The 19229-nt window shown below is 48.4% G+C and overlaps 1 long non-coding RNA gene across 1 annotated transcript; it reads left to right on the top strand.

The window, feature by feature from the left end:
- Positions 1-2760: 2760 nt before the first annotated feature.
- Positions 2761-13047, top strand: LOC117062747. Its single transcript, XR_004428543.1, has 3 exons — positions 2761-2903; positions 5379-5472; positions 12454-13047. It is a non-coding gene; the product is annotated as an uncharacterized LOC117062747 (long non-coding RNA).
- Positions 13048-19229: the final 6182 nt, after the last annotated feature.

Below are 19229 nucleotides of genomic sequence, written 5' to 3'. Positions count from 1 at the left end.
GGCTGACTAAACTGATGCTCAGAGAGGTTAAATTACCTATCCCAATTGGTAAACTTTAGAGTTAAGATTTAAAAACAGGTCTGTCTGATTTCAGTCTTCTATTACAACAAGCAAGAATCTGTGCTACCTGCAATGGAAGACAGAAGCTCCAGTGTTTGCTGGCCTGGGAACAATGTTTAGTTATTTGAGGCTGGTGGGCGGCTGAATATGTATCTACCCGTGAGTCAGAGGCTGATTTTATTTTCATGTGGAAGGCTCTGTTTCTATGCTCAACACATCCAGCAACGAAAGAGGTGCTTCCTTGTCCCTTGTCTGTTCCCTTTAATTGTCTACATGGTTCTCCTCCTCTCCCACTACCACCATCAGACTGCTACCTCCCAGTGGGAGAAGTTACATCTGACCTGCATGTCCCTGGTGACTTTACTGGGCCACAGAAGGCATTCAGTGAAGACTTGTTTGGAGAGTGGATCCATACCATTCAGGATGCGTTTCCAATAATGCTGACCATTGGCCTTGTGTGCTTACTATGTGCCCAACCATATGCAGAGTCACTAGAATAGTAAAGCCACAGGAGGAAAGCACACAAGGCGGAGCTGTGTCTTCAGCAGATGTTCCATAGATACAGGATTGCCTCTGCGTGGAAGAGTATACCCAGGACCTTCAAGCCAGCACAGAAGGTCCCTGAGCCATCAGAAAACTGTCACAGGATCACAGACTGATGCTCACACGTACAAGACTTAGAGGAGCATTCTCCAAGCCCTCGCTCAGACTCAATTTCCTGCTAATTCATTCCACAAAATGTTTGAAGGTCTTCACATGCCAGATGCTGTCCTAAGGGCTGGGGTTTCCAGCATGATTAAGACACAGTCTGTGCTTAGAAGGAGCTTGACTGAGAGCAGAGAGGTGGGTGCCTAACCTGGAGGTCAGCAAAGGCAGGGAAAATCCCCTTTCTCTTCAGTTGCAAGTTGTTCAGTTACCAGGTTTCCGAGTCCACAGCAGTCCAGAAGTGGCTACTTAGAAGGTGGGAGCAGAATTATTCCCGATACTTCCTCTGAAATCTACTCCACATTTCCGCAGATGACTTTGAGTAGAGTGACAGGTAGGGTTTTGGGGAGCCCATTTCTATGGTCTATGCAAGGCAATCGGTGGACAAGGCAGAGACGACAAACCCATAAAGAGCTCATAAAAAAGCTGGAGAGGCCAGGGCCAAATAGTGTCGAGGTACATGGCCCATATGTCCCAGGCAGGCCCTTGGTACGCAGCAATTAGCCTTAATCATCACAAAAAAATGGTCATTATGTTTCGTATTTTTATGCTTCATACTATATGTAGACATATACCTTCTCTCTCTGTCTCTCTCTGGACATATATGAGAGTTGGGATTTTTTTAAGTTTTGGTACATAATCATCTCCCTAATTATGACTCATCTCCAGACAATTCGAGATAGTTGAAGAGATGAATGACCACAAAACAGCTAGAGAACAATGCACACAGGAGTTGATTGTGTGCTTCTCACAATAAGTGCTATGGGAGTTGAGAGAAGGGAGACATGAGTGTGGGCTCAGGCACCAGAAGGCTATGGAGTGAAAGGGACCCCTGTGGGGACAGCCACTGAGGTCATGCCAGTCTGTGTTTCCATCCTTCCCGCTGCCCCTGGAGGGGCCCCTGGGAAGGGAGGAAGGCACAGGTGTTTCTCCTTATGCTGGAGTTTCGTTTGGACAGGGCTGACTCCCGAAAAGGTGGATCTGGATACGAAGTTGGAATGTGACTAGCCAGGAGAGCTAGGTAGCCATGGTGCAGAGGACTCTTCTACCTCTCCTCCTCCTGCCCTAACCAGCTCAGCACCAAGCACATGGGCACTTTAAAAGCACAGGACATGCTGGGAGACTCGCTGTGCTACCCTCAACCCCTTCAGCAGGAGCAGCTCTGTAAAAAACGCAAGTGTGACCTTCATTTTGCTTTGTGACTTAAAACCCTTCACCGTTATTCAGCTGCAGCGCAGCATGGTGGTTGGACTCAGGAGCCAGATGACCTGGGTTCAAATCATGGCTGCACTCCTCACGAGATATGTGACGTTGGGCAGGTCAGCTGGCCACTCTGTGCCAATGGGGATGATGGTAGTGAGAGTCCTAGCCCGCAGGGTTGTTAGGAAGCTCCAGGGAGGAAGGCTGGTGAGGAGCTCCCCGACTCCTCTCTGTCTTCTCTTCTGGCTCCATTCCTTCTCTCTGCTTCAGCCTCTTCTGGGCTTTGCTCTGCTGCCATCTTCCCCTGGCTACCCGCTCATCTCTCAGGTCTTCGAGGAAATGGCACTTTCTCCCTGGGGTGTTCTAGGGCTCCGAGCCCCTCTCAGCTAGGTGAGCTCCCCCATCCTGGACTCCCCAGGCAGGTAGTTCTTTGATGTTGCTTCCCCTGGTCCACTTGTCCAAGAGCTGAAGGTGTCTCAGAGAGGGGGTGCTACATCCATGCGATTTGCCTGTGTAGCCCCAGGGCCTAGCAGAGTGCTTGGCAGATACGCTGGGTGCCAAGAAAGCAATGGCCAAGTGGCCGAATTCACAAAGGATGGAAGGAGGAGTCATAGGCTAGTGCACAGCACCCAAAGGACAGAGCTGAGGCTGCTAGTCAGGACAGCTTCAGGCTCTGGCCAGGCTCCAGCACACAGCTGGAGGCACCCGTGACTCTAGCTGGGAGGGGCTGGAAGATCCAGGCAGCCCCTGACCGCCCTCCTTCCCCTTAGTCATGTCCAGTTCTGTGAACAAATTCTCAACTGCACCAGAAGGCAGCTGAGAGAACCCAGAAGAAACCTTTTGCAGAGAGAGAAAAGAACCCTTTTGAATGTGATCAATCACCCTGATTTATTTGGATGATTTCTCTTCTGGATTTCCTTAAACCAGGGAAAACCCAGGTAAGATATTTGGGGCCCTCATTTATCTAGACAAAAGACATAAAAGCTTGTTGCATCAAAAGCCACTCCTGGAAAAAAACAGAGTTTCACCAACCCACTCAGCTATTAATATGAGATGCTCTCTGCCTGGGGACAGCAATTGCTGTAATTGATGCAAACGGTCCCAGCCACACTCACTGATTGTGGTTCTGAAACTCAGAGCTGCAGCTGACCAGACTGATGCGGCCAGCCTCACTCTGAAGGATCCTGCAGCAGGCAAATTGCTGGAATGTGTTCAGACGGAATCCAGCTGCTGCCACCGTCACACAAACTTCCTAGAATAGAGGACAAAAGGTAGCAACTTGTTGCTGCTTGAGCCAAGAGATTTAGAACATAAGACCAAATGAGAGAGATTCAAATAAAAAATACAAGAAGTCGGTGAAATGAAGATTTAGCTCACCAGGCCAAAGCAGGCAGTCTTGGGTCTTTGCTGGACAGTTGTAGCTGCCATATAAGCTGTCCCTGCCAGAGCTGGGATCTGGAGGCTGATGCTGAAACCTCGGCCTGGAGGTGATGTTGATGAAGCAGGGCTCACAGCCCCTACACTGTCAGAGGTCTGGGCAGTGCAGATGAGATTATCACTCCAAGATCCTCAAAGCATCCAGGAAAAAAGCACATCTAGGTACATTAGCTGAATTTTTTAGAACACTAGTAAGCACCTAGTAGATGCTCAGAAAATGCATATTTTCTTTCCCTTTCCTGAAGACCGGGGGCCTAGCTTGGTCTGTATTAATTACTATATCAGAGTCCTTATTTGCAAGTGAAAGAAACCAACTCTAGTGGATTGAAATATAAGACTATTACTTCTTACTGATGGTGAGGCAGGTTGGTGAAGCAGGCTTATCGAATGAGCAGGCGCTGGGAGGGTGTGCAGCTAGAACCATGGCCCAAATCACTGTGCAGACCTCTCCCAGGGAGATCCCTGTTGCTTCTGCCACTGAACAGCAGACCTCACAGCATGCTGCACTGACTCCATGGCACCAGGTCCTGGAACCTGGACGCCAACACAGTCCAGTACCCTCTACTCTCATTGAAATCCATGACACCAAGCCTTGCTGCTGCCCCACAGAGGAATTCTCCACAGTCCCTGCTGCTTTGGATCATTCACTCCAGATTCAAAATCCTGGCTGTGGTTTCTGGCCGGGCCCAAGTCACGTGCCATGCCAAGGTTCAAGATAAGCTAGGGGGAGTAAGTATCTAGAATGTACACCTTTCAAAGAGGAAAGTGGGCTCCACTTCCCACTAAGATTCATAAAGTGGGGGATTCTTCCAACAAAGAAAGGGGCTTCAGAGGCTGGGCAGCCCAAAAATAGCACATCCCCTGCGGTTATACTTGGATTTCCAGTCTACATGGCAGAAAAAGGAAGCAAAAGCTATGCATGGACAGTGTGCAGAAGCTGGAGCCTGGGAAAAGCCTTAGCCTGGACTTCATCTTTCTCTCTCTGGAAAAGGTTGGGGGAGCTTTACTGTCATTGATGCCCCTACCTGGAAGGCTTTTCTCTCCCCAAACTTGCCCTCCTCCGAGACCCACAAAGATCTCCCTCTTGTTGAAGATGCGATTCTACCTCTAGATTGCATCACACTTTTTAGAAATGAATTACTTCATTTATGTAGGTCTTGTCAAGCTCCCCCAGATGAGGACAAAACTCATATTCATTAAACAGTTAACAAACATTCACTGAGTGTCTGCTAGGCCTTGGGGAGACCTAGGGCACAAAGACGTGGCCTGTGCCTTTGAGAAGAAGGTCACATTGGGTGCCAAGTGTGTGGAGGTGTGAAGGCTTTGCAGAGGAGGTGACTTATTTAAATGGGTCTTAAGATGTTCCCAGCCATTGGTAGAGGGAGAGGTGCATCCCAGAGAGAAGGAACAGCATGTACAGGGCAAGGAGTCATGAGAAGGCGTGGCGGTTTTGGAACGGATTTGTTGGGATATGGTGTGTGTGTGGGCAGCAGGCAAGGAGGTGAGAGGTGAGGTCGCTGCTAAAGATTGGGACCACATGGCCAGGCACGGTGGCTCACGCTTGTAATCCCAGCACTTTGGGAGGCTGAGGTGGGTGGATCACGAGGTCAGGAGTTCGAGACCAGCCTGGCCAAGATGGTGAAACCCCGTCTCTACTAAAAATACAAGAATTAGCCGAGCGTGGTGGCGGGAGCCTGTAATCCCAGCTACTTGAAAGGCTGAGACAGGAGAATCACTTGAACCTGGGAGGTGGAGTTTGCAGTGAGCCGAGATTGCGCTACTGCATTCCAGTGTGGGCGACAAAGTGAGACTCCGTCTCTAAAAAAACAAAACAAAAAAAACAAAGATTGGGACCACGTTCTTTTTACCCCAATCTTTAAAACCTGCTGGGTTTTTTTGTTGTTGTTTTTTGTTTTTGTTTTTGTTTTTTTAACCCATTGAGTTTTACATTTTGTTTTATTTTCTTATTTTTGTAGAGACAGAGGTCTTGCTATGTTGCCCAGGCTGGTCTCAAGCTCCTGGTCTCAAGTGATCCTCCTTCCTCAGCCTCCCAAAGTGCTGGGATTACAGGTGTGAGTCACTGCGCCTTGCCTGAAACCACATTCTTAGGACCCTTGAGTATCTCCCTGAGGAAAAGACATTGTATCCTGAGACCATTAGAAATCATCAGATACTTTTTAAATCGATGTTTTTATTGTGGTATATATACATAACATAAAATTTGCCATGTAAACCATTTTTAAGTGTACAGTCCAGTGGCATTAAACACATTCAAAATGCTGTACAGCCAGCACCACCATCCATCTCCAGATGTACAGCCAGCACCACCATCCATCTCCAGAATTCTTTCATCTTGTAAAACTGAAACTCTGCACCCATTTAACACTCACCCCCCATGCTCCCCTCACCCTAGTTCCCTGCAACCGCCACCATCCTACTTTCTGTCTCTATCATCAACGCTTTTAAGCCCGAGGGCCACCTGCTGGGATTTTTAAGAAAAGTCCCCACAGCTACGTTGTAAAGGATAGGTTGGAGGATTTGGGGTAGGAGGCGACTGCAGAGAACTCCAGAGGTGACGATGACAGTGGCAGTGGGTTGGGGGGGTGCATGCAGGAGGGTGACGAGAGAGATTGCTGAGATATTGATTAGATGCAGAAATCAAGAGGCATCCAAGGTGACTCCAAGACATCTTTTTATTTGTATTTATTTATTTATTTATGTTTTTGAGACAGAGTCTCACTCTGTTGCCCAGGCTGGAGTGCAGTGGTGTGATCTGGGCTCACTGCAACCTCCGCCTCCTGGGTTCAAGCAATTCTCCTGCCTCAGCCTCCTGAGTAGCTGGGACTACAGGCGCGTGCCATCATGCCCAGCTAATTTTTGTATTTTTGGTAGAGACAGGATTTTGACATCTTGGCCAGACTGGTTTTGAGCTCCTGGCCTCAAGTGATCCGCCCGCCTTGACCTCCCAAAACGCTGGGATTACAGACGTGAGCCACTGTACTCAGCCCGAGGTGTCTTTTTCTATTTTATTTTCATGATGTTAACCCCCACACCCATTCTTGTGTGAGACAGAGAGGCGATTATGATCGTACAGGAGTTTTAAATAATCCTCTGACCCTATCAATTCATAAATATTTCAAAATTACAGGCTATTTAGAGGGTGTCGGACATCCTCCCATATCATTCCCGTAAGATGTGTGAGAGGACTTTAGGGTAAGTTTGACCATTGCATGCTCTAATCCATTTCATAAAAGAGAAATCATTTACAAAAGTAGTTTATGGTCATGAAATGTGCAATGGCAATTCAGAACAGTTCCTGTGCTAAGAAGAATTATCTAAGCTTGCATTCAAAAGACAGCTGACTAAACACAGGATCTGAAGTGATCAGAAGACCCGGGTTCCAGTCCAGTCTGCCACAAACTCGGTGACCCTGGGAGAGTGGCTTAACTTCTCTGTATCTCTGTTTCCTCTTTAGCACAGTGGTTGCTGTGAGGATTAAATGAGATGCTTTGTGTAAAGCCCTGCGCAGCATGTGACCCACAGTGAGTGCTCAGTTCATAGTGGTTGCTGTTGTCTGTTATGATAACATTGATCATCATCATTATCTCCAAGGACTCATTCAGCCCTGACGCTCTGCGCTTTGCAGTTGTTCTTTTTTTTTTTGAGACGGAGTCTTGCTCTGTCCCCCAGACTGGAGTGCAGTGGCGCCATCTCAGCTCACTGCAAGCTCTGCCTCCCGGGTTCACGCCATTCTCTTGCCGCAGGCTCCCAAATAGCTGGGACTACAGGCAACCGCCACCAAGCCCGGCTAATTTTTTTGTATTTTTAGTAGAGATGGGGTTTCACCGTGTTAGCCAGGATGGTCTCGATCTCCTGACCTTGTGATCCACCCGCCTTGGCCTCCCAAAGTGCTGGGATTACAGGCATGAGCCACCGCGCCGGCCTGCAGTTGTTCTTGAGAGGGAGATGAAACTGTCCCTTCCTGGTTGTTCTGAAGAGAGTGTCCCACCCTCCCTGCGGGGCCTCCCCCATCCCTGTAGGCTAAGCCTCAGTTTTTCTGGAGTGTGACATTTCCACCAGCCTCATTCTCTTCCTTTCTCACTTCTCCCAACTTACTCTGGTCCCAGATCACCCTGTCTAGTCTTCCTTAGCAGCTGTGCTGTTTCCTTTTCTGCACCCATGATGCCAACATCTCCTCTGAATCTGGGCGCACTAGAGGTAGAGAAGGGGTGAGACCTTCTTCTCTCTCCTCTCTTAGGCCATAGACCCCTCCCTGAAGCTCCTCTGCCCCCTATCTCTGAGCCTCAGAGCCTTCCTTGCCACTCGGAGCTCCCCTTTGGGTGCCCTCTTGAAAGCTGTGTTCTGGGTACAGAATCTTGTCTAGAGCCTCAGATATTGGGACTTTCCCTGTGGGAAGCCAGGCTGAGGGACACCTCTGAGCTCTGAGGGGGCTGCTGGGCTGTGATTTGGTGCAGGGCTGACATCTGTATTTGAAGCACAGAGTGGACCAATGTGAACTCGATTGATTGAGAAGAGACACAGGTGCTCGAGTGAAGGTGCATGGATTGGAGGCATCTTGGAAACCCACACAGTAGGAAACGGCTTTAGCCTGGACTGTTCCCACAGGGCTGGGCGCTCCCTACCTGAGAGAGAAGCCACATGTTTTTCTTCTTTGCAGTATGTAGTTTAAACTCATTTACTTTGGAGACAACAATCCACAGGGCTAGGCACATACCCGATTGACTGATTGGTAAGAGTCAAATATTTGTTGATGGAAAAAGCTTCAAGTTGTGTTTAGAAATTGCTCATGAAGTTAAACATCTATTTTGAAGTTACTTTGGTTGTGAGGCTTGAGGTTCTGTATCACCCTATAGTTTTAGGGTCCTTTACATTTTTCAGTGTTGTTGAAAAGCAATTTATTGTTCACCATGTGCCATGGTAGTTCCCCAACTTGAAGGCAGAGACTGTGTTTGTGTCTCTCCCAGCACCTAACAGAGTGGTGAATGTGTAGTAGGTATTCAATAAATATTAATTTCGAGCATCTTTTGTAGCACACATTATTTATTCTAGATCATTAACCTCAGAAATTCCAACTTAGTCACCTGCCAGGCCTAATTCCTTGTTTCAAGGAAGTGAGACACCACTCGGGACTGCCTGTGATCAGTGCATGCTGTACGTTTTCGTGCGTGTCTGCCTGGATTCCCATGTGGCCAGCTGATGATGATTGAAAAGTGAGTATCCAGCAGGCATTGCAGGGACCAAGGTCTCATCAGAGACCCTGTTCACACATGCTCTTCACTTGGTGACCGGTTTTACAGGTTTCCGATGACAGCAAGTATTTGTCTGTATTTCCCGGTGCAGAATTCTAGGCTCCTGGCAGCTTTTGTGAAAAAGCATAGGCAGGAACACCATCGCGTACTCCATGTTCTTCGAAAGTGAGTTTCATCACTGACCAGAGTTTCGAGTACAGAGTCATTCTCTTGGTTAGCGCAGAAGTAACTGCGCTACAGTAACTGACCCACAAAAGTGCCTTCCAGTTCAAAGTCAAGTTTAGTCTCACTTGAGCCCTCCGTCACTTGGTTTAGGGGCCTCCCTGTCATTGCTGGAAGGGACTTCAGGAAGCATCTCTTCCAGGTCTTTACCTAAGGGCCGATGTGGACGGTGTGTGGCCCGGACAGGTGTGTGGGTTGTGAACATACTGAAATAGGCTGCTCCCGTGAGTAAAGATTTGCTGCCCACAAGCATCATGAGTGCCCCCCTGTTGCTCCCATTCTTTCCTGGAACCCTATAAATTCTCCACACCCTGATCTAGCAATGAAAGGGTTAATGCCTGGCCCAGCCCTGGGGGTGGTGGGTGGGGGCCTCCAGCTCTGCTGCTTCTGGGACTCTGCCACGTTGGGTCGTTGGGTCGGAGGTGAGGTATTTTGACTGTCACTCCTGGCAGTGGGGGTTCGGACCTGATGCACTGGAGAGCTGCATCGATGGGTTCCCAGTGAGGAAAGCTGTGCGAGGACGTGGCTACTTCAGGAGAGTGAAGCTGGCTGCTTCTGGGGCTAATCCTGAGGAGGCCTCAGGAGGCTGAGAAACTGAACACATGGCATGTGAGTAGTGTTTGTGGCTCTACCTACAGAGAGCCTAGAGGTTCTGGGGGACCTAAGTAGAAGGAGAGGCAGATGATGTCACCCCCACATGTGCACCCCTTCCATGGCTGTCCACCTGCCCAGGATAATTAAACCCCTGAGCGTGGCATCAGCCCCCAGTCCTGGTCCTTGCCCACCTCTCCGCTCTCTCTGGCAGTCCCCCTGCTCTCCAGCCCCTCCTCTGCCCTCCTCCCTCCCTGGATCATGCTCTTCCCTCTACCTGGAATGTTCCGCTCTTCGTTACTAACAAAGGTCTACTCATCCTTTAAGACCAAGGTTCTCCTTTTCTAAATTTTCTCTAACTCTTTTCCAAACAGCCCTGACCCCAGGGCCACCACTGCTCACCATGGTGCTTTTGCAAGGTTCAGGAGACATCCAGAGAAGAGGCACAGCAGAGGCAGCCCACCAAGGGTGCAGGCTGTTCTTGAAGCTCCCTCCCCTGTTCAGCCATCTGCACAGTGTCTGCCCTCGCCCTGCCCCTTGCTCTCTCATTGCATGCTGGCACCTGGTGGACCTCAGCATTGCATTTCCTGCCCTCCCTTGCCACCATAGGTTTCCTTCTGTGCTTCCTCCCACTGGCCCATGAGCTCTCCCAAGGCAGGGCCTGTGACAATGGTTTCTGTATCCCAAGTAACTGTGAGAAGTAACTGTGGATCCCGTGGTAAGCTGACCACAAATGTTTTTTTAAAGGAGAAAGAGAGCTAGAGGGGAGGAGAGGGAATGGGTGGAGGGGAACTCCCTATAACCTGTCTACTCCTCCGGCTCCCTTGGTCCTCTGGGGCAGTGCTGCTTTAATGGACAATGGCAGCAATGGAGGAAGAAGAGGAAGGGTGGGCTTGGGGTGTCCTGGCTGCAAAGAGGGCTCCTCAGCAGGCTCTTGCCAGCGCCCAGCCCCCATAGACCCAGCCTCATGTTTACTTGCAGGGAGAACATATCTCTGGGGAGTGTTTGGGGAAGGGATCTCCCGGATATAGAAAAGCCTGGATTCTTCAGGGGAGCAAAGCCCCCCAGATAGGATGTCTGGCACATCCTCGGGCCTCCTTAGAGGAATAAGGTGCTGTGGGACAAGTTAGAACCATAGCCTTCCTGAGCACGGTCCCAGGCTGGGGCCACAATGAGGAACAAGGAGTCCCTGCCCTTGGGGAGTCCCAGTTCAGTAGAGATAAAAATCAATTACAGTACAATTCTCTATACACAGGGAAAAAAGTCTCCACAGTGCTGAGGCAGCCCCAGAGAAGAAGAGATCAATGCTGTTTGGGGATGGAAACTCACTCATAACATACAGGAAGGGAGGTCAGGAGTAAATGACACCTACCTTGGGTTTTAAAGAATGAATAAGGGTTAGGCAAGCCAGTGCAGGATGGAGGGGAGTTTTAGGCAGGAGAAACGGCATCTGCAAAGACAGTCATACATGAAAAACAGCGTGCTCAGGAAGACACAAACAGGGAGATAACGTTGGGAGCTTCAAGTACCAGGCAGGGAAAGTGAGAGATGGGGCAGAGGAGGTGGGTGGGAGTGAGAACACAAAAAAATGGTAAATGGAGCTCAGAGGGATCTAGAATTTACCTGTTACCTTCATTCAATTTACAATCCCTTATTAAGCTCCTTCTATATGTGAGATATTTTTCTTCGAATCTTCCCAGCAATCCTGATTCCCCCTTGTCACTAAGGAATGGGCACACCTTGGACATCACACGTCATCCAGACCCACTTTATAGAAGGGGAAACTGCAGCTTAGACTAGGTAAATGGGGTATCTGAGAGCTCCCAGTTGGTTAATGTCTGAACCAAGACTTGAATCCAGATCTCTAACCTGGCTCTGGTTCCAGACCCTTGCACTATGTGTGTAAAGCAGGCCCTTCAGAGCTGAAACCATTTCTTATTTATTGACACCTGAAGTGGTTTGTGAAATGATACTCAGTCAAAGGAAGCCAGGATCTCTTTTGAAGCTCCGAAAATCAAAGAGACTCATGATTTGGTAAAGAGACTTCCATTACATGTGCATAAGCAGAATTTTCTGCTTGAAAAAAAAGATGGGTTGGGGAGCTTTTAAGCACCTCCCTTTATGTTCCCATGGATGCCCACTTCTGAGGCTGGCTTGTCAGTTGCTCAATAGTGGTTCTAGTTTGCAAACGGTTCACCTTCAGGATATTGATCCCTCTCTAGTTCTCTCATTGATGTCCCTGTCATTGAGTGAGCTGTTTCAGCAGTGCTCCTGTTTTTTTTCAAAGTCACCCTCAGTTGCCATCGATTCCATCAGCATTCTTTGCAGGCTGCGGCCTTATTGGTTTGCAAGGACAGCAAATATTGGGAGTTTGGAAACAGCATGCTCCTGGCTTTCCTGGGGAGGGCTGGGCCCTGCAACCAGGTGGGCTTTGCTGAGACAGAAATGAGTGGCAGAAAATGATTGTCTCTGGGTTATAGCTTCAACCGCTAGGCTCCCTTGTCTTCTTGGGTACAAGTCCTCCCTCCAGGACACACAGACTGCATCCTTCTGCCTCCCTACCCGACCCCGCACCCGCTGAGTGCCATCTTCATAACCGGAAGAAGTCATGAGCTGGAAGTCAGCAGGCAGCCCCTCTGCCCAGGCTGTGCAGGATGCAATGTTCCAAACCACACCCAGATCTGCACCCTGAGGCCCCTAGTTGTGTGGGGTAGTGGGCAACGCCCAGGTTTGGTGTCAGAAAGGCAAGGTGCATACCTCAATGCTGCCATTTCTAGCTATGTGACCTTGCGAAGGTTACCTGCTTTTCCTAAGCCTTTATTATTAAAATTTTATTATGAAATTTCATTTCAAAATGCACTAATATGGTAGCCACTAAGCACACGTGGCTATTGAACGCTTGAAACGTGATGAGTCTGCATGGAGATGTGCCGCGAGTGTAACACACCTGGATTTCCTCCCTCCCCAGGTGCAACAGTGACCCGTGGTGCAGTAGGGAGGGCTGTTTTCCATGCCCAGTGAGGCCTGCTCAGCTCCCATGAGGTCTTTATGGATGGCCTGCCTCCCAACTGGTACCTACCTGGTCCTGTCACAGTCCCAGGACTCTAGACCTCAAGGCAGCCAGGCGGGTGCTACAGATGGTGACCTGTCAGTGGCACGGCCTGGCCCTGCAGCAGAATGCAGGGTTGGGGGGGTGGTGGTGAGGAATGGAGTGTGGATTGTGCCAAAACAGGAGTTTCTATGTCTAGTCCTGCCACCGACTGCACCTGCATTGCTGCGTGACCTTGACGGCTACTCCTTCTGCACCTGAACGTCCTCATCTAGAAACTGGACTTGCCTCCTGGGGTTCCTGCAAATATAAAATGAGCTAACACCTTTGAGGTGTTTGGCATTGTCCTGCCACTTGGCAAACACATGATAAATATTAGCAATCACTTGCAAGGGGTTGTGGGGTTGGGGGGAGCTTTGCCCCTCTCCTGCCTCTCCAGGGCTGAGCAGCAGTGAAGAGCTTTCTGCATAGGAGAGAGCAAGAGAGATAAATAAACCCACATCTTCCTCTGAAGGAGGCTCCTGCTGGCTGGCTGCTCAGCTGACCAAGTCTCCCTCCTAGCCTCTCTTCACTCTCTGGTCCGCCTTCAAGGGAGCCAGGTCACACAGCCTCAGCACCTCTTACACGCCAATCTCTAGCTGGTGCCTTCCACTGGCTGAACCACATAGAGGGTGGCCGGGCACTATGGTTCATGCCTGTAATCCCAGTGCTCTGGGAGGCCAAGAGTTCAAGTCCAGCCTGGGCAACACGGTGAAACACTGTCTCTACAAAAAATACAAAAATTAGCAGGGTGTGGTGGTGCTAAGCTTGCAGTGAGCTGAGATGGTGCCACTGCACTCCAGCCTGGGCAACAGAGCAAGACTCCATCTCAAAAAAAAAAAAAAGAAAGAAAAGAAAAAGAAACTAGGGCCAGGCATGGTGGGTTCATGCCTGTAATCTCAGCACTTTGGTAGGCTGAGGTAGGTGGATCATCTGAGATCAGGAGTTTCAGACGAGCCTGGCCAACATGGTGAAACCCCATCTCTACTAAAAATACAAAAAGTAGCCAGGCGTGGTGGTGCGCACCTGTAGTCCCAACTACTCGGGAGGCTGAGGCAGGAGAATCATTTGAACCTGGGAGATGGAGGTTGCAGTGAGCTGAGATCACACTACTGCACTCCAGCCCAGGAGACAGAGTGAGACTCCGTCTCAAAAAAAAAAAGAAAAAGAAAAAGAAACTAGAGGACAACGGATGCACTGAGGTAGCTGGTATGCACCAGCCTCTCTGGGCACAGTGCAGGGTGAAGAAGGGTGGGGACAGCGCTGGAGGGACATAGCACCTGTCCTCTGATCCAGATGACAGAGAAAGAAGTCACAGTCTAGGTGTCAGAAAACCTGAGCTCTATCCCCAGGGTTTCCCCTGACTGATTGCATGAATGTGGGCAAGCCCCGGTCTGCTCTGAGCCTTTGTTTTCCCATCTAGAAAATGACAAAGTTGGAGCAGTGACATCCAAGTTCCCTCCAAACCTAACACACTGTCTTTTACTGATACTGCTGCAGATGAAGTAACAAGGCAAAGCTATGTTTGCCATTAGCTCTCAGGGAAATGCAAATGAAACCCACAATGAGACACCACTTCACACCTACTAGGATGCATCAAAAGACAGCTACATATCAAAAAGACAGATCATAATGTGTTGAGGATGTGGAGGCACTGGAGCCCTTGTGTGCTGCTAGTGGGAATGTTAAATGGGGCAGACACTTAACAGTGGCTGGAAAATTGTCTAGCAGTTCCTCAAAAGGCTAAACAGAGTTACCACATGACCCTGCCATTCCACGACTGCATATATTTCCAAGAGAAATGAGAGCATATGTACACACAAAAACTTGCACACAAATGCTCATAGCAGCATCCATAATGCATTCCAGATAAACAAGATGTAGTATATCTACAGGATGGAATGCTACTAGACAACAAACGAAATAAAGTACAACATGCATAAACCTTGAAGACATTATGCTACACAAAAAAAGTCAGAGCATGTTCTGAGAGCTGGGAATTGAACAATGAGAACATTTGGACGCAGGGTGGGGAACATCACGTACCGGGGCCTCTCGTGGGGTGGGGGAGGGGGGAGGATAGCGTTGGGAGATATACCTAATGTAAATGACAAGTTAATGGGTGCAGCACACCAACATGGCACATGTATACCTATGTAACAAACCTGCACGTTGTGCACATGTACCCTAGAACTTAAAAGTATAATTAAAAAAGAAAAAAGTCAGAGGGAAAAGGCCACACATTGTATGTGTGACCTGCCTACTTCCCTCTCCCTGATGCTTCCTCTCTGGTCAGCTCCTCTCTTTGGGTTCTGGTCATTATTTTTTTCCCTTTGTCCCTCAGGACTAGGGGTGGTAACTGCTCCTTCTGTTTCTTACCCCAGGAAACTGCATCCATTACTGATTGCCATAAACATTTTCCTCCACTTTGTGAATAGTTCTTGATTAAACTTTCCTACTGTTTCCCAACTTCTGTATCTGTATCTTGATGCAGTGCCTTACTCTCCACCCATCCATCCATCCATCCACCTATTCATCCATCCACCCATCCATCTATCCATCCATCCATCCATCCATCCATCCATTCATCCCTTCATCCATCCATCCAGTCATCCACCTGTTCATCCATCCACTCATCCATCTATCCATCCATCCATCCAACCTCCCACCATCCATACCCTCATCCATCCATCCACCCAATCACCCATCCACCGTTCATCCATTCACTCATCAACCTATCTATCCATCCATCCATCCATCCATCCATTCATCCCTTCATCCATCCATCCAGTCATCCACCTGTTCATCCATCCACTCATCCATCTATCCATCCATCCATCCTTCCACCCTCCATCTATCCCCCCATCCATCCATCCACCCAATCACCCATCCACCGTTCATCCATTCACTCATCAACCTATCTATCCATCCATCCATCCTTCCACCCTCCATCTATCCCCCCATCCATCCATGCACCCATTCATTCACTCTTCCATTCAGAAGCACAATGCAGCGTTCATTCTGGATGCTTAGTACATTCAGCAAACACTGAGTCCCTACTGCTCAGTAAGTGGCCAGTGCTAGGCCCTATGCCAGGAATATAGGTAATTAAAGCACAGCCTCTGTTCTCCAGAAGTTGATGATACAGTCTGGGGATAAAAATAAAATATACATATCTCATGTCCTGTCTAGTGAGCAAAAAAAAAGAAAGTGAGCCAAAAAAAAAGAAAGAAAAGAAAAGAAAAGGCCTTAGCAATTACTTAGCAAGATTAGCAATTACTTAGCAAGATTTGGAGACTTAGAGGGTACATTATGGGTTCTATTATTTTTAAGTTTTGAAGCAGTTTAGGAACATATGATTCTTCACCCTCCACAGGCTCAAAAAACCACCAAGAACTGAGCCTGCTATGAGCTGTCACTAGGCAGGGACCTATCCTGCTTTTCTTTGTATATCCGGGGCTCAGCACATAGTAGGTGCTCTGGGAAGTCAGCAGAATTTAATTAATTCTGACCTGAAGACAAGGCTCTACAAAAATGGAGACGTTGGGAACAGTCTGTGTTCAAAATGTTATAGTAACAAGCAGTCAGCCAAACTGCATGGTGGAAAGACTGCTCCGCCTCCCTCTCTTCTCCATCTCTATGGTGACTGTTAAGGGAACTGGTCAAGGTCAAACATGGTTAACCAAGCAGGAATATCCCAGGGACTCTGGCAGCTGCAGCTTAGGTTTATACCACTGCGTGGAGGTCTTCTGTATTTCAGATTATAATATTTGTGCATTATATGAGAATCTTTTTTGTTATTGCACAAATATGATAAAGACATTAAATACATTTTTAAGAAAGAAAAATAAACCATCCCTTTGCCATTGAACTGATTGAATGTTTGCATTTCCCTTCCAGCCTTTGTCTATTTCCATATGCATTTCATCCTCCTCAGTGGTGATCACAGTGAACCTCTAATTTTGTATTCTGCTTATAATGCCTTTTTTAAAAAAAGCCTTGTTCTTTCATGGAGATTCTGTGCTTGGGGCCAATCCTTGTTGGCACATCAGTTTTCCTCTTAGGAGCACATCATGGAAAACAATGGGAGATGTTTTCATGGCTTCTATTGGGTGTCTGTGAAATGCTTTGTTTCCACAGACTAAGGAGTTAGCATAAGAACAGAACAGAACAGACTTTTCATACAGATTATTCGTATTGTTAGCTCAATGGGGTGTTTTATTTCCCATATAAATCAAGTGGACACAGCATGGGTGTTAGCCTGAACAACCAGGATTTTTATTCCGAGATGCTCACTCACTGTGTGACCTTGGGCCACTAACCTAAATCTCTGGTTGTCAGTTTCTATCTCTGAAAGTAAGAACATCTATCTACTAGGACCGGGGAGAGGAGAGAATGACATGAGATAGAGATTGGGTTCTGTCTGTGAGACTCTATAGAACTATAGTTCTCTGAATGATACTGAGATTAACCTTAGGCAAGCCTCTCTGATCCTTTGCTTATATATATGTGAAACGAGAAAGTAAAGGTCCCAGCGAACCTGAATGAGATCATGAGTATGAAAGTGCCCCGTTAATGAAAATGCCTCTGGTCATCGTTCTGCTCCATCTTCCTGTCTCTGTTTTCTCTTGGCCCTAGAAAGTGGTGGAAGTTTGGGGGTGAGTTCTGAAGTGCATTCCACAACTGGCATCAGAGCAGCCACTGACTGCCTTGGGCCAGCAGTTTCCAGAGCCCAAACGTGGACCTCTGTGTCCCTGCTGGGGCCCCAGCTCTCAGTACTGAGATATGGTGCTGAATGGGGCTGGGAGGTTGTCAGCTTTCCTAGCTGCCTGTGTATGCTGCACTCTCTCCAGAGCCCAGTTCTCCAGGAGCAGCAGCAGGTATGCTGAGGACTCCAAGACAGCCACCCTTCTGAATTGCAGCAAGTTTGTGGGGGCACCTGGGGACAGGGTCTGGGACAGCGCAGTCCAGCCCAGGCAGGGGAGACTGCAACAGCAGCAACTCTGCTAGAAATGACATGCAGGTGTTGGCTGAAAGCCATCTACCCTACCTCCTTCCTTTTCTTTTCATCTTCCCTTTCTTTCCCCCTCTCCCTCCTGTCTTCTCTACTCCACTTTTCTCCTTTCTTCCACAGTGCTTATGGCTGCCTATGTGGTGCCAAGCATCATGCAGTATTAGCAGCCACGTGCTGCTCACCCAGAAAACTGGACTTTTGTGCTCACAGGCTTTCAGAGAAATGGGGACAGCCTGGACTGCACGCAGAGGGAGCCACTAGCTGGTGGGGAGGTTCAAGACATGTCACAGGAGATACCTGAAGGACTGAGGCTATAGCTTGGAGGAGGCTCTGAAAACTGTTATCATATATCTGAAGAACTATCCATTGAAAGAAGAACAAAAAAATTTTTTTTTCTGGCTGGGCATGGTGACTCACCACTGTAATCCCAGCACTTTGGGGGGCCAAGGTGGGCAGATCAATTTGAGGCCAGGAGTTTGAGACCAGGCTGGCCAACATGGCGAAACCCCATCGCTACTGAAAATACAACAAATTAGCTGGGTGTGGTGGTGTGTGCCTATAGTTCCAACTTGGGAGGTTGAGGCCTGAGAATTGCTTGAGCCGGAGAAGTGGAGGTTGCAGTGAGCTGAAGAGCGTGTCACTGCACTCCAGACTAGGTGACAGAGCCAGAGCCAGACCCTGTTTCAAAAAAAAAAAAAATTTTTTTTTCTGTGAAACCCAAAAGGAACAATTAGGTAAGACAGTTTCAGCTCCGTATCTGAGAGTTCTTTCATAATCTGAATTGTCCTAAGGTGGAAGAGGCTTCCCTGGAAGGTGAGTTCCTTGTCACCAAAGACCCTCAAGGACAGCAGGGACCACTCGGTGGCCAGAATGCTGGAGAGGGGTATTCAAACTTCTGTTGCAGTGGGAGCGCGTCAGACTCGATGACTGTCAGACTCTGGGCTTCCTTTCGATCTTTGAGCTGAGAGTGGAAGAAGATGAAGTGTGACTCAGCTATTCAACCACACCACAACCCCAAGCGTCTTTAGTTTTTGTTCTGATTTTTATCTTCAGTAGCTGACTGACTGGGCATGAGTAATTCCAACTCCCCAGACTGGGTGCACTTCACAGGCACGGGTCAGCATGAAATAGAATCTGTGGCTCCAAGCCCACCTTGACTGTGGTCACCAAAGATTCTTACCCTGACCCTGGGGTAAGAAATGAGCCCTTGGAGGGTCCTGGGTGTGCCCAGCCCCCACTGATGTGACTGGCAGCCACTACCACAGTCTGCAGCCCCAGGTAGGGGAGCCTCCCCTTCCAAAGTTCTAGAGGATTTAAAAAAATGTTTAGCGTCATTTACAGCAAAACAAAATCAAGTATCAAGTTTCGAGTCACCTCTCTTACAAACAGAAACTTTTCTGTAAGAACTGCTTCTACTAGGCTGGGTGTGGTGGCTCATGCCTGTAATCCCAGCACTTTGGGAGGCCGAGGTGAGCAGATCATGAAGTCAGGAGTTTGAGACCAGCCTGGCCAACATAATGAAATCCTGTCTCTGCTAAAAATACAAAAAATTAGCTGGTTGTGGTGACATGCACTTATAGTCCTAGCTGCTAGGGAGGCTCAGGCAGGAGAATCGCTTGAACCCGGAGGCAGAGGTTGCAGT

Source organism: Trachypithecus francoisi, unplaced genomic scaffold (assembly GCF_009764315.1).
Source record: "Trachypithecus francoisi isolate TF-2019V2 unplaced genomic scaffold, Tfra_2.0 Lachesis_group17, whole genome shotgun sequence".
In the NCBI taxonomy this organism is placed as follows: Eukaryota; Metazoa; Chordata; class Mammalia; order Primates; family Cercopithecidae; genus Trachypithecus; species Trachypithecus francoisi.
This window is presented reverse-complemented; position numbering and strand designations above follow the sequence as displayed.